The following is a 16,641-nucleotide window of genomic DNA, read 5'->3' on the forward strand; positions in this document are numbered from 1 at the left end:
GGACAAGAATACGCTGAACAGTAGGCGAGAAAGGGAGGCGCAACCCGAAACAAGACTCCCTATTGTCATGGCAGCAAACCCGTTCCTCCGGTAGGATGGCATATCCTAGGGGGAAGATCGAAGTAATCCCACCGAGGAAGGGATGTTGTATGTGTTGTCAATGGTGTACACAAGAAGAGTAGTAGTCTTTACTTATGTACATTTGATGTAATAAAGTCTCACGAAGACTCTTTCTTGCAACTGCTGAATCATTAATAAAAGTGGAAACGTTCATTCATTCTTCCTTGTCTGTTTGAATCTTTATCATAAACTATAGTCTTTAGTCCTTAAACAAACCTAACAACATATGAAGAGACAAATGTAGATTTGCATGAACAAACTCTTCATGGTTTGCTTAAAACAATATATTCGCAATCTAAAGATCAAAGGACTATTGATCTCACTACAGTTGTTAGGAGAATCTATGATGTCTGGTTATGGGACATTGAGAGTTGGAGACGCTATAGTTCTTCTAGGTATCTTGTGAAGGTACTGAATTGACCAGTGCACTTCTAGAGACAAGATAAGAACAAACCATTTAACCTCTTATGTCTCGAAGTCACTACGTATGAATTGCATCATGCTTACCTCAATCCTTAAATTAGACATGTCATTTCATAGCTTACGTATTCTAATTTGAGAAAGTCAGAGTTCGGATTCACTATGTGATTCTGAATAGGACCTATTGGTGAAGTACTAAGTTATAAAGATGTCATGAGTAACGTTGTGAAGATGTCACCTCATGAGATCTTCAGAAAGTTACTCATGACATCTTCATAACTTAGTACATCACCACTAGGTCCTATTAAGAATCACATAGTGAATCCGAACTCTGACTTTCTCAAATGAGAATACGTAAGCTATGAAATGCCATGTCTAATTTAAGGATTGAGGTAAGCATGATGCAATTCATACGTAGTGACTTCGAGACATAAGAGGTTAAATGGTTTGTTCTTATCTTGTCTCTAGAAGTGCGCTGGTCAATTCAGTACCTTTAGAGGATACCTAGAAGAACTACAGAGTCTCCAACTCTCAATGTCCCATAACCAGACGTCATAGATTATCATAACAATCGTACTAAGATCAATAGTCTTTTGATCCTTAAATTGCGAATATATTGTTTTAAGCAAACCATGAAGAGTTTGTTCGTTCAAATCTACATTTGTCTCTTCATATGTTGTTAGGTTTGTTTAAGGTCTAAAGACTATAGATTACCATAAAGCTTCAAACAGACAAGGAAGAATGAATGAACGTTTCAACTTTGATTAATTATTCAGAAGTTACAAGCAAGAGTCTTCATGAGACTTTATTACATCAAATGTACATAAGTAAAGACTACTACTCTTCTTGTGTGGGCACCATTGACAGCAAGGAAGAGGAAATGTGATTTGCTCATGAATATGTAATATTTTATAGAAAAGAGGAAACTACTTTTAGAAAGTAATCCTCCTCCTATAAATACCCCACCCCATTCTCATTGTTTGTTATCCCACACAATTTAGAAATTGAGAGCGTCACTCTCTAGACCTTGTGACCGCCCCCCCTCTCTCTCTCTTCCCTTTTCGTTTTTGTTTTAGCACCTAGGTCCACATTTGACCTAGCGTTTTGTTTTAGCTCTTCGACTCTAAGACTTGTTCTTGAGTCGTTGTGTTTAAAAGTGCCCACACACTTATTTCTTCTTACCTCGAGTGATTTATGTTATAGAAATTTTCGTGGTTACTTGAGTTCCCGAAGAACGAAGAAAGACGAGCTGCGTGGGGAGATGAGCGATTCAACCTCCACAAGCTTCATAAAGGTTAGTAAACGTGTAATCGCGTTTCGATAGTTTTAATAATAACAATTGCTTGCTCTTTGTATAGGTTAGTAAAAATCGTTTTACTTGTTTAAAGAAAAATTTTATTTTCCGTCGCTTGCTAGAAGCGTTAAATCTTTTCTTAACCCTAGATCAATTCCAACAGTATGTCTCCCGAAGCATGCTAAAAACTCGGGTGGTAAGCGTGCTCGTAGCATCAACCCCCTTGCAGTCTAAGTCCACAGGGGCAACGGAATCGCCCAATCTGTACCTACGAGTCCTCTCCAAGGACCTCTCAAGATCATGGTTTCCAGATCAGTGATCCCAAACCGCGTATAGTCCGGAGATCGCTCTGACACAAAGACCGTTTTGGCCATCTCCAACACTTTCCCAGTACGCTCCACTCTCCCCGCCACAGGGAAAGCATCCAAGTCCTCTCCAGGACCCTCCGAGTCTGACCCGAGGGGGTCATCGGAGTGGATCTCGTCCAAGAACGACTCGGACGAGCCATTGTGGATTCAACGCCCGAGGCCTTTAAGTCAGATGCTTGGGGAAGCCCTCCAGACTTGGAAACCTCATCTCGCTGCTTGGGCGAGGGGGCGTCAAAGGACGCCTCACGAGAAACCAGGTTGATCACCAAATGCGACGAGCGTGCGTCGCGATGACCCTCTTCTCCCCCTTCAAAGCCGCGCCTAGTTGGTGGGCCACTCCCGGGCTCCGCCAGCTCAGCCAACAACGTAGCGTTAGTCTCCAATTCTGCGAGCCATTGATCGGCCATGCGAGAATCTTCCTTGACATAAATCGGAATCCCATCGAGTTCCTCAAAGAGACCTTTTACCGGCCTCCCAGAATCTTGAGAAGGGCAGGAAAGGTCGACCTCGGGACCGTCGACTTGGGAAAAGAACTCACTCCTATCGAAGGATGAAAAAAATAGGCAAGGCCCAAAATATTCAACTCAAAAAACGAATTTTTTAAATTTTGAGGTTGCCAGATGTGAAGAAAAGGGGGAGGGGGCTCTCCTATTTATAGGAGAGGAAGGAGTATGAGGCCTACTCCTACCCCCCATGCGCAAGGCCTGGCCCGTGCGACTAGCCTCGCGTGCGCGGGGGCCCGCCGACTAGCATGCCACGCACGGCCCACGGGTCTTATTGTCCAGCCGGTCAGCTAGGACCCGGCCCGGCCCCGGCGGGCCGACAACCATGGGTCCGGCCCCTGCCAAAAAAGAAAGAGAAAAATACCTAAAACGCCCTCAAAGATTAAAGTTCACGACTCGTGATTCACGAGCCATGAACTTGGGGGGCTATTGTTACCAGCCGTTTTAGGTAAACCGGAAAAACAAAAACATTTTGGGTCGACCGGACTTTGCCGGCCGGATCACCCACCAGGCCCCCAGCCGGCGCGCGCCCTTCGCCCATGGCCGAGCCTTTTGCCCGCGAACGCCATACGCCCTTGGCCCGCGTGCGCCTTGCGCCCCCAACCCAGTGGCCAGCGCGCGCCCCAATCCCCCGCCCCTCCGGCCCGCACGCGCCCCTGCTTCCTCAGTCGCGCGCACCCTGCTCCCTCGACCGCGCACGCCCTGCTCCCTCGGCCACGCCCACCCCGCGCCCGCTGGGCCGCCAGCCCGCTCGCGCCTCGTGCACGCCCGACACTGGCCAGGCCTCCATCCCTCGAGCGTCCCGTGCACGCCCAGCGCTGGCCAGGCCACCTTCTCGTGCGCGATCCAGCGCCTGTCGGGCCCCTGCACGCGTACGCGCCCCGCGTCCAGCGGGCATCTTGCCCGCGCGCGCGCTACATACCCTGCCAGGCCTCTGCCAACATGTGCGCCCCGTGCCCCGTGGCTAGCCGTCCTATGGCCCCCATTGAGGCCGACCCATAGCCTCGTCAAAACTCTATGAATACCACCCCCCCCCCCCTCTTCACTTGAATATAGACTCCGAAAAAACTCCTCTCTTGAAGCCACTCTCTGTACTCTACTCTTGTGACATTCCAATAAGAGCTCTCTCATCCTCTCCAAGCACGGCTCAAAAATCTGAGAACCCCTCTCAACAACAGGGAGCACATTCCAATTCTGAGACCCAAGCGTTTGTAACGGGCACGTTGTGCCCTTGCTTCTTGATCCTTGAGTCAGAACGCTAAGGTACGAGTCAAGCGACCCCCGTAAATTCTTCCATAGAAGCCATGACCAAAGTCCTTCTCTAAAGTCTTAAGTTCTTAACCTCCAAGTCTAAGATAGCCACATCCGCCATATTGAACTACGTTCTTTGTGGGCACTATTAAACACAATGACTCAAGAGATAGTCTTAGAGCCAAAGAGCTAATACAAATGCTAGGTCTAATGAGGACCAAGGTGCCAAAACAAAAGAGCGAGAAGAGAGTGAGAGGGAGGGGGATGGGCGGCCAAGCTAGAGAGAGAAGCTCTCAATCTAAAAAACTTGTGTATTCAACATTGTGAATGAGTTGTGGTATTTATAGAAGGAGGGATTACCTTGAAGAAGTAGTTTACTCTTTTCCATTGAATATCACATATTCATGATCATAATCTTTATTTCTCATTCCTATCAAAATACCAAGGTTGGAAATAGTTTCCTATTTTCTCCTATGTTGGCCACCCATGATGATAAGGCATATGTCATACATCAAGTATCTTTTCCTTTTCCGAGTTCTAGCTTAATGTCAACTGAATCCACTAAAGAGTTGACACTAAAAATTTCTCGGTTCAAATGAATATATTTTCTACTCAAAATTCTACTTAATTGTGATAAGTGAATCCATTGAATATTATCTATGTTTACCCTTCATGAATATCATCAGCTAGGTGGGATCTATAAAATTACCATTTTAGCTTTCTAGTTGTTATTTCCTCAGCTCCTTTGTCACTTGTGAATAAGTTAGAAATAATGTATTGACGAGGAGCTAACAAGTCACATTGATTCATCCAAAAGAGTCATGAATCAATTTGGACACTGGCCAGTTCATTTATTCACATTCCGAGGAACAAAGCATGAGGTGATATACATTGCATTTCAGCAATCTTGTACATGAATTCCATATCTATGAGATCTTCACAAAGTTGTTCATGACATCTTCATAACTTAGTACTTCACCAATAGGTCTTTTCTATATCACATAGTGAATCTAGAACTCTTACTTTCTCAAATGAGAGTGTGTAAGCTATGAAATGACATGTCTCATTTCATGATTGAGGTACGCATGATGCAATTCATACATAGTGACTTTGAGACAGAAGAGGTTAAATAGTTTTGTTCTTATACTATCTCCAGAAGTGCACTGGTCAATTCAGTATCTTAAGAAGATACCTAGGAAGAACTATAGACTCTCCAACTCTCTATGTCTCGTAACCAGACATCATAGGTTCTCCTAACAATCATACTGATATCAATAGTCCTTTGATCCTTAGATTGTAAATACTATGTTTTAAGCAAACCATGAAGCGTTTCTCCATATAAATTTGTATTTGACTCTTCATTTGTTTTTAGGTTTGTTTAAGGACTAAAGACTAAGGTTTATCATAAAGCTTCAAACAAACACGGAAGAATGAATGAAAGTTTCAACTCTTTATTAATTATTCCGCAGTTACAAGCAAGAGTCTTCGTGAGACTTTACTACATCAAATGCATAAGTAAAAACTACTACTCTTCTTGTCGGCACCAATGCCAACAAATGGTACCGCCTCCGACATATACCCCATGTTAAGAGGTACCTATTATCCTTCGTGGTGTTACCACATGGGGATTAGGCTGGAGATTGTGCACCCTTTTGTTTGGCACCAATAAGACATGTATTGTACGGATATCATTAACGGATCCCGAGCATGACATGTATTGTATGATTGGAATTGCCGGGACCTAAGCTGAAAAATTCTCAAGTAAGTAGGAGTTACTGAGATCTAAGCTGGTAAGTCCATAGATTATGATAAAAGTAAGTATGTTATGATGTGAATCAGCGGGACCTAAGCCGGTGAATTATTATGAGATGAATCTATTGGAAACTAAGCCGATTGATTTTTAAGTAAGATGAATCTATCGGGACCTAAGCCGATTGATTCTTAATAAAGGTGGATTTATCGGAACCTAAGCCGATATTTCCGCAAATTATATTAAGTTATTAGCTATATGTTATGTATTGCTTATGTGTTATGTGCACGATGCATTACTTACATAGATATCCAATTACCGAGTCTTTTGACTCATAGCTATTATCTTGATATTGTTGATAAAAGTAAGGTTAAGGAGGACTAAGAAGAGCATCAAAAGAACCTGGTACGAAAGTAGGCGTGTGTATGTACGGCTGCCAACCTGTGGCTAAGTCAAGGGCGAATTGGTCTGTTTTGTTTTTGAAAGTCAAGTCTTTTTGTTGTAAAAGTTTTAAATAGTATGTTATAGGAAAATAAAAAAAAATCGCCCGTATTTTTTAGACGTTTATATAAATATTTTAAAAGTTTTTCTAGATAATGTTTCTGGAAGCGCTTCCACCACGGTTTTTATGAATTTTATTTTATGTTAAGCAAGATATGAAGATCTCTGCTGCGGCTCGTGGGCGAGCTAACTCTCGTGGGTCGTGACAGAAAGGCTCGCGGGCCTACTTACTTTAGAATTTGCCAGCTTAGGTCCCGGCTATTCACATCATACAATACATGCCATGCTCGGGATCCCTTAATGATATCCGTACGACACATGTCTTATTGGCGCCAGAAAGGAGGGTGCATAATCTACTGCGTAATCCCCATGTGGTACCACAACGAAGGATAGCAGGTACCTGCTAACATGGGGTATATGTCGGAGGCGGTACCATTCCATATATTCTCTTTAATTAACTTAACATGAGAGAATGCTTAGCGCGGGTTCAATCCTGATATTAACATATATTATTTTCGCTTATTAACTCGTGAATTATAAGATCTCAAGATGTGACTCCCAGATTTCCTAACATAATATCCTCGCTTTTGAATATGAGTCTTAATCACAGTCTCTCATAACCCAACTTATTAGAATTGGATCTCTTGAGGGAGACTAACTAAACACGTGAAAAATACTTGAGTTCATGTTACTTCTAGCCATTTCAGTTAGCTGGACTAATTCCTTTATCCAATTCGTTTTTTGCTTGAAGCCCTTACTCTTGATAGTGACTTATCTTTTGGCTTATCTTACTCTTGCCTACTACAAACCACATAGAAAATGCACGTACAATATATGTATATATAAGGTATATATAATATCTCTTGATATTGTAGGTGCCTAAAATCCACTTACTCGGATAACGATTCTTTCGAATCCTGAAATCTTCTCCTAACTGAAAAGAAAATTTACTAACGTACATACTCCTACTGAAAAGAAAATTTACTAAGAATGTTTTCAAAATTTTCTCCTAACTGCGCTACTAAGAGCGTCTCAAACAACAGCACATCGAACACTCGAACCTAGCAGAGATATAGAAAACAACTTAAGAGTTTCCTATAACATTCGACCATCTATTCTTTATGAATGGGCAAAGCCCATAGCATAGAATAGATTCCCGAGAGTCGAAACTAAAAGAATCAAAACATAAAAAAGAAACGTCAGATAGTAGTTGCTAGCTAACATGAGTTATTTGAAAAAGATAGCTAGCAACATAGACTAAACATAGACTATTAGTTCCGGAGTTGTTAGAAACTTCAAGAAGTAGGTGAGTTGTTAGATCTAACTTTGTCTTATTGTATCAGAGTTGTGCAGAAGCTACAAAAAATGAATTTGATAGTAGGCAAAGCACAAGCATTCAACAATAATGTCGTATGACCCAAAGCACTGAAATGAAAGAAATTAAACAAAGAACTGGATCGACCAGATCATACATTTAAAAAGCCAAGATAAAAGTAGGTTGATAGCATATAAATCCTCTACGATTTATAACAACTTGTTGGACAGCATTTCTATTCATGACCGAAGGGTTATCATTAGCTAAAGCTATTATTGTAGCTCCTGTACGAATAAACACATAATTTGTGTGGTGCGTGGACAGAATAAAAAGTCTGGTTTTCTCTTTCATAGAGAGTGTTTTCATTCGAGTCCTTAGCTTGTGATCCGGGCTGTTTCCCTCTCGACGATGAAGCTTATCCCTCATCGTCTCACTGGCCGATCTTGACCCCTGTTATTTTGAGGTCATATCTAGTACTCAAAGTTTGCCTCAATTTGGTACCGCTCTCACGGTCCACACCGAAACAGTGCTTTACCCCTAGATGTCTAGTCAACTGCTACGCCTCAACGCATTTCGGGGAGAGCCAGCTAGCTCTGGGTTCATGTGGCATTTCACCCCTAACCACAACTCATCCGCTGATTCTTCTACCATATTCTAAATAAATTTTGGATTCGATTAAATAAAACATTTACGAAATAATCGAACCCTCGGTCCATACTCGAACCTTTAACTTTTATTTCTTTTTTCTTGCGTAAATAAAATATTTCTCGTTGATGTTCTTTTTCAATTCAAAAGAGTCGAACTTATAGACGAACTCGGTTTTAATACATAAATTAAAATCATAACATTAAATAAATAATCTAATAATTAACGAGTATAATATAACTTAATTATAACAAAAGAATTTTAAATGACTCGTATTGAAACCAAATTTGAAAAATTAATTAAAGGTTCGAACTAACTCGAGTAGAGATTCGGTACAAACCCCGACTCGCCCTAACCAATCGGAGACTCCTCTAGTCCCCGAGCCGAGGCCCAAACCTTCTAACTTCGGGCCGCCTTGTGCTGAAACAATAGCATCCTCGTAGCCCCATCACAGCGCCTACTTGCGCCTCATCTCCGACGAACCAAACCTTACCGATCCTTGTTGCATGGACAGTCCTTTCGCCATCCCATCGCAGCCTCGGCACCTCGGTTCACAACAAAGCAAACACATAGACAATCAAACAGAGAATGAGCATCCAATCACAGAGTCTCGAAAAACTAACAAGGGTTATTGATCTCAGTATGATTGTTAGGAGAATCTATGATGTCAGGTTATGAGACATAGAGAGTTGGAGACTCCATAGTTCTTCCTAGGTATCTTTTGAAGACACTAAATGACCAGTACACTTCCAGAGACATTGTAAGAACAAACCATTTATCGTCTTCTGTCTCAGAGTCACTATGTATGAATTGCATCATGCTTACCTCAATCCTGAAATGAGAATTGTCATTTCATAGCGTACGTATTCTCATTTGAGAAAGTTAGAGTTCTAGATTCACTATGTGATATAGACAAGACTTATTGGTGAAGTACTAAGATGTCATGAACAACTTTGTGAAGATCTCATAGATATGGAATTCATGTACAAGATTGCTGAAATGCAATGTATATCACCTCATGCTTTGTTCCTTGGAATGTGAATAAACGAACTGGCCAGTTTCCAAATTGAGTCATGACTCTTTTGGATGAATCAATGTGAATTGTTAGCTACTCGTCAATACATTGTTTCTAACTTATTCACAAGCGACAAAGGAGTTGAGGAAATAACAACTAAAAGGGTAAAATAGTAATTTTGTAAATCTCATCTAGTTGATGATATTCAAGAAAGGTAAACATAGATAATATTCTATGGATCCACTCATCACAATTAAGAAGAATTCTTGAGTAGAAAATATATTTATTTGAACCGAGAGATTTTAGTGTCAACTCTTTAGTGGAGTCAGTTGACATTAAGCTAGAACTTGGAAAAGGTTTGTGAACTTTTGAGTCCAAGTATGCTAGCTCAAGCTTTGTTCATTTGGATCTATGAGGTCACTACCACAAGTCATTAGAGTAGGATTAGTTAAACAAGAAAGCTAAGTCAAAACAAGTTCCAATGTTGAACTAGATAAGTTTTACAAAAATTGTCCAAATGGTAATTTTCTCCTTTTGGACATAGGATGGTATGAATGTCAATAAATAAGTTTTTTGACATTGTCATATGATGACAATGAATTCATGTCACACGGCCGTACTAGTATATTGGGCCTTGAGGATTGAATTTCATTACATGGAATTTTATGTGAAAAATCTACATGGGAACAAATAAAAAAAACATCTAGAAGCATGTTCTAGAAGCTCTCAAAACTGTCCAATCCAAGAGAGAAAGAGAGTTTATTTTGTGCATTGCTGTATGGAGATACTTGCCAAAAGATAAAGAGGAATGAAATTTGCTCCATAAGGAAGCAAAGTGGACGGCAATCATAGAGGCAAACAAATGAGGAAACAAATCCGTATGCCTTGATGGCACATATTGGACGTGCATGAGGAAAAAGAGGAAACAAGGATTGCTCATGAATATGTGATATTCAGTAGAAAAGAGGAAACTACCTTTTCAAGGCAAACCATCCTCCTATAAATACCTCCACCTCATTCACAATTCACAATACACAATTTTAGAGATTGAGAGAGGCCTCTAGAATAGTCGCCGCCCCTATCTCTCTCTATCTCTCCTCTTGTTCTTTTGTTTTGGCACCTAGGTCCCACTACAAGAAAACAGGGTATCAGAGACTAATTATTTAGTCTCCGATACCTGACAAATAGTCTCGGATGAGTATTCAAGACCGATTTTCAGTCTCCTAGGCTAGTCTCGGATACCTAGTGGCGGATGCTACTATCAAGGACTAAAAGTCAGTCTCGGATGCGCCGCAATATTCATGACAAAGAATTAGTCTCAGATACCAGATTTTTCAGTCCTTAATAAGGCCAGCCGAGAACTCATATTTAGTCACTAATAAGCCTTTTTAAGACTGACTTTTAGTCCCGAATAACGTGGTGTTAGTCTTGGATAACGTGACTGATTGTTAGTCTCGGATAACTTGACTGATTGTTAGTCTCGGATAACGGATTTTTAGTCTCGGATAATCTGATTTACGGACTGATTTTTAGTCTCAGATAACGGATTTTGTCTTTGATGCAGAGCTTTCGATATTGATTTTCAGTCTCCAATACAGTGGCATCTGTGGCTGTTTATTTAGTCTGGTCATGTTGCTTTGGAGACTAAATTTTAGCTCTAAAAAAATCTGAGAGTACATAAGAATCTAAAATAAGCTTCATCAGAATAGCTTTCGTACCTACAAATTCGTAAATAAATTTAATATAAAATCATGCACAATCGTCAAAACAATAATCCAAATATATCCAAATCTATACTGCAAAAAAAATCTAAGATAAATGAAGTATTAAAGTTGAATCCGACATCCGCGATTTACTAACGCCCTTGACCTGGTATGCCGTTGGAGTTCTCAATTCTTTAATCACCACTTCCTTCGTTGCTCGTATATGAAACCATGGTCCAGTCAAAATCATCAAACTTAGTAGCTAGATATTCTTGTAGTCTGTTCAACTTCTCTTGATTTTGTTTCTTTTACTCCCTAATTTTATTATGAAGATCTTCAATTTTACTCTTTAGCTCTTCATTCTCATTCGAAGCTCGTGGAGATGGTTTGACAGCCGAAATGATTAACATATCTTTTTTTTTTAAATCGGTCCATTCATTACCTCATATCCAGATTTTCTTGTTTTTTCTCTGCCACAAACGCTTTTGATTGCTTCCTCTTCCAACTCATGCTCTAATGCGGGAGTAATTTTCGTGTTTTCCGCTAGAAATTGTCCATGGCATCTTCCTTGTGTTGAAGAATTTTTTCCTATCATAAAATATATGAATTAGAATAATTTTAAGTTTAATAGAAACTACTGTTGTCAATGGTGCCCACAAGAAGAGTTGTAATCCTTATATTGTATATTTGATGTAATAAAGTCTCATGAAGACTCTTGATTGTAATTGCTTATTCATTAATAAAAAGTTGAAACGTTCATTCATTCTTCCGTGTCTGTTTGAAGCTTTATGATAAAACATTAGTCTTTAGTCCATAAACAAACTAAACAACTTACGAAGAGACAAATGTAGATTTGGATGAACAAACTCTTCGTAGTTTGCTTAAAACGATATATTCGCAATCTAAAGGTCAAAGGACTATTGACCTCAGTACGATTGTTAGGAGAATCTATGATGTCTGGTTATGGGGCATTGAGAGTTGGAGACTCTATAGTTCTTCTAGGTATCTTCCGAAGGTACTGAATTGACCAGTGCACTTCAAGAGACAAGATAAGAACAAACCATTTAATTGCATCATGCTTACCTTAATCCTGAAATGAGATGTTATCGGCCCGACCCCGATCGCGGCCGAACGAAGGTGAAGCGACGTCGAACGCGCCTCGGCAGCTTGCCCCGGCCATTGGCCGGCCTTAGGGCCAGCCTAGGCCAATGGCCGGCCCAATTAGCCTCGGCCATTGGCCGGCCCAAGGGCCAGCCTCGGCCAATGGCCGAGCCAAGCTACCCCCGGCCATTGGCCGGCCTTAGGGCCAGCCTCGGCCAATGGCCGGCCCAAATAGCCTCGGCCATTGGCCGGCCCAGAGGCCAGCCTCGGCCAATGGCCGAGCCAAGCTACCCCCGGCCATTGGCCGGCCTTAGGGCCAGCCTCGGCCAATGGCCGGCCCAAATAGCCTCGGCCATTGGCCAGCCCAGAGGCCAGCCTCTGCCAATGGCCGAGCCAAGCTACCCCCGGCCATTGGCCGGCCTCAGGGCCAGCCTCGGCCAATGGCCGGCCCAAATAGCCTCGGCCATTGGCCAGCCCAGAGGCCAGCCTCGGCCAATGGCCGAGCCAAGCTACCCCCGGCCATTGGCCGGCCCTAGGGCCAGCCTCGGCCAATGGCCAGTCCAAATTAGCCTCGGCCATTGGCCGGCCCCAGGGCCAGCCTCGGCCAATGGTCGAGCCAAGGCTATCCTCGGCCAAGGGGTTGCCCATAACACCCCTTGGTCGCCTATAAATACCGGGGGTCCCTCCCCTGGTCCAGGTAATCCGAAATTTGAGTAGTGAAACGCTGCCGAACTCGTACCTCGCTCATTTCTCTCAAGTCTCGACCCCTAAACACTAAACCCTCTACAAACCACCTCAATCCTACTAATGTTGAGCGTCGGAGAGGTAAACAGGGGCAACCCCCTGTTTTCCCTTTGTAGTTCACACCTTTCTTGCTTGCTTTTCAGGTGCCTGGACGAGATAGAGACCACAGACAGCTAAGGGACGACTTGGGATACCAAGTCCGACACGCTCGAGTCAAGACGAGACCACTTGGTCCGGCCTTGGGTCTGACCGTCTGTGACTCCTAAATCGTTGTCCGAAAAACTGCGACAACATTTTGGCGCTAGAAGGAGGGGATCTCTCAACCTTGACGACGCATTCCCTCTACCAGTTTTCTCTCCTTGTTCTCACGACTCTCGTGAGATGAGTCACATTCCCACCACCTCCGCGGGCACTCGAGCGACGAGCTCGAGGTATGGTCTCCGACGCCTCGCACACCGTCTTGAAGGGCAACCTCGCGATAGCGAGAGCCAGCCCCAAGACCCTGTGAATGACCCCGAGGCTGAGCTCCGAGAGGACACGGCCCGGCGGCTTGCGGAGCTCCCTGACCGTCCCGGCGTTGACGGCTCGCTCATCGCCAATCTCCTCGGCTACGACGTCGAGGATCGATCCGCTCGAGATGACTCCGACCCCGACTACATGGGGGAGTCGAGGACCGATGAGGCGACTCCTAGCCTCGCCCAAACACGGCCCGAGAGGTCCAATGGTGCATTGGCCGATCCTTCACTCCCGGCGCGACGGCAGGTGTGGTCACAGTCCCGGGGACTCGCCCCCTCGGTTTCAAGAGGCGGCCGGACACGGCCCCTCGCCAAGGAGAGAGCGACCCTGGTGGATGATGGGGCCGATAGCCGAAGCGCTCGCCGGACGGTTCGACCAAGGGCGACCTCGCCCCGGCCCGCGCCAAGCGTGGACCTTAGAGAGCGCTTGACGGCGCAGAGAAATTCCCGAGGGGAGGATCTCCGCCAAAGGCTCAACTCTCGGAGGGACGCGCTTCCCGCCGCAACTCTCGGCCGGCCTCAGGCCAATGTCGTGGACCAAGCGTCCAACGAGCGCCAACCAGTGACTCCCGTGGCCCCGACGGTCGGCCCTGCTAACGGGCTTGACATGGTCACGATGATTCAGAGCCTCCAAAATCAAATCATCGAGATGAGGGAGTCAGGGAGGCAAAGGCCGTACGGAGGGATCGAGGAGTCATACTCTCCCTTCGCCGCACAAGTCCGCGCGCAACCTTGTGTGGGAAACTTCAAGTTGCCGTCCATTCCCCCCTACGATGGACGGACGGACCCCCACTTCCACGTCCAACACTACGAGACGTGGATGACGATGCAAGGGCAGACAGATGCCACCCTCTGCCAAGCCTTCAGCCTGACCCTCACAGGGTCGGGGTTTGAGTGGTTCCGAAGTTTGAGGCCGGGGAGCATCTCATCTTTCCGGGCCTTGCGAGAAGCGTTCCTCGCTCGATTCGCCACCCTCGTGGCGCAAAAGAAACCAAAGACCCATCTCCTCTCTATCCGGCAAGGGAGGGATGAGACTTTCAGACAATACCTCGCTCGCTTCACTGAGGAGTCTCACAAGGTCGAAGGGTTCGACGACAGGGACGCCATCACGGCGATCACTGAGGGAGTCCGAACGAGCGACTTCCTCAAGTCTATTGTTGGCAAAGTCCCACGAGACATGGCAGAGCTAATGGCGAGAGCCCACACGTATATGGGAATCGAGGACTATCTCGATGGCCGAGATGGCCGAAAGTCAGGAGGACAGGGGAGTCGCCGCCGCGACGATCAAGACGGAGATCGCCCCGACCCTCGAAAGAGGAGGAATAAGGGAAGCCAGGCCCCTAACGGCCGCTCCCTCCCCGGGCCGAGGCCGCCACATGTCGATAGCTTCCGAAAGTTCTCGACATTTACTCCTCTGAACACTTCGCCGGAGCGCATCCTGGCTCTGCACCGTGACAAGCTGGGGAGTCCTACCCCCCTCACGAAGGATCCCGCCAAGAGGGATCAAAGTAAGTACTGTGACTACCATCAAGATCATGGGCATCTGACGTTTGAATGCTATCAACTCAAACGTCAGATCGAGGCCTTGATTCAAGATGGGAAACTGAAAGAATACGTCCTCAGAACTATCGGGACAGCTGCGGCACACGGAGGCCGCCCGCGGCAAGAAAAGAGAGGTCCGGCGACGGTGACCGTCACGGACCGCGCGGCAAACGAAGAACCGGAGAGCTCGCAACTTCACTTCGTGGGCGCAATCTTGGGCGGCCCGGAGTTCGGAGACTCGGCCACGCAAAGGAAGAAGTACGTGCGCGAAGTTTCCCAAGGGAAAATAGCACACTACATCAACCACACGTACGAGGCCCCTCCTCCGGCCCCGTTTGAATCCATGTTCTTCACCGGCCAAGAAGCGGCACGAGTGCTCCATCCACACAACGACGCGATAGTCGTCTCTGCCCCCGTCGCCAACAACCTCGTCCGGAGAATCCTGATCGACAATGGGAGCTCCGCCGACATAATCTTCAAGTCGGCGTTAGACAGGATAAAGCTATCCGGGATGAGACCGACCCCGATCTCGACCCCGCTCTTCGGCTTCTCCGGGGAGAGGGTCATGACGGAGGGAACTATCGACCTCCTGGTTACCTTCGGTACCCCGGGGGGGCTCGAGGTTACCCACATCGTGTCGTTCCTTGTCGTGGATTAGCCCTCGGCATAAATATCATCGTCGGCCGCCCGACTCTCAATCGGGTGAAGGCCATAACGTCCACGTACCATCTGATGATGAAATTCCTGACCGAGAAGGGGATCGCCGTAATGCTGGGAGACTAGTCAATGGCGAGGATGTGCTACATCCAAGGCGTGGACGGAAAAGGGAAAGGAATGGTGGTAAGCACCGTCTTCCAGCTCGGGGACAAATTCCCCTGCAAGATAGAGAAAGGAGGCACCTTCGGAGAACTGGACCAAAGGGACGATGTCGAGCATCGAAAGGTGGAGACACCGGACGACCTCGTTCCCGTCGTGTTGGACGACGCCAAGCCTGACCAAGTGGTCAAAGTAGGCGCCCAACTCCCGTCTTCCTCCGCGAGCACAAAGATGTCTTTGCGTGGACGCACGCCGACATGCTGGGGATCGACTCCGAAATAATGGTTCACCGACTCAACGACGACAAGAGAGTAACTGAGCGCGTTCAACCGCGGCGGGCGTTCAGCGGTGAGAGGTACCAGGCCATTGGTGAAGAAGTTGACAAACTTCTCGCCGCCGACTTCATTAGGGAGGCGGAGCACCCCAAGTGGGTGTCCAATGTGGTGATGGTTAAGAAGCCAAACGGGAAGTGGCGGATCTGCATTGATTATAAAGATCTTAACAAAGCCTGCCCGAAAGATAGCTTCCCTCTCCCGAGGATTGAGCAACTCGTGGATGCCACGGCAGGCCACGAGTTGCTGAGTTTCATGGATGCCTACTCAGGCTACAACCAGATCCGCATGCACGAGCCGGATCAGATCAAGACCACCTTTGTTACGAACCGCGGACTTTACTGTTACAAGGTCATGCCCTTTGGCCTCAAAAACTCGGGAGCGACGTATCAATGGTTGGTGAACCGGATGTTCGCCAATCAAATTGGCAAACCCATGGAGGTCTACGTGGACGATATGCTCGTCAAAAGCCTTAAGGCCCGCGACCACGTTCGAGACCTTAGGGAGATGTTCACGATCCTGCGACGCTACAAGATGAAGCTCAACCCCAACAAGTGCGCTTTTGGGGTCGAGGCCGGAAAATTCTTGGGCTATATGGTTAGCCGCCGCGGGATCGAGGCTAACCCCGTGAAGATCAGGGCGATCTTAGAGATGAGGTCGCCGCAGAAGGTGAAGGAAGTTCAGAGCTTGACGGGAAGGATCGCCG

This window comes from Urtica dioica, chromosome 2 (genome assembly GCF_054948205.1).
Source record: "Urtica dioica subsp. dioica isolate 48M chromosome 2, U.dioica_male_clone48M_v1_H2, whole genome shotgun sequence".
NCBI classification, from domain to species: domain Eukaryota; kingdom Viridiplantae; phylum Streptophyta; class Magnoliopsida; order Rosales; family Urticaceae; genus Urtica; species Urtica dioica.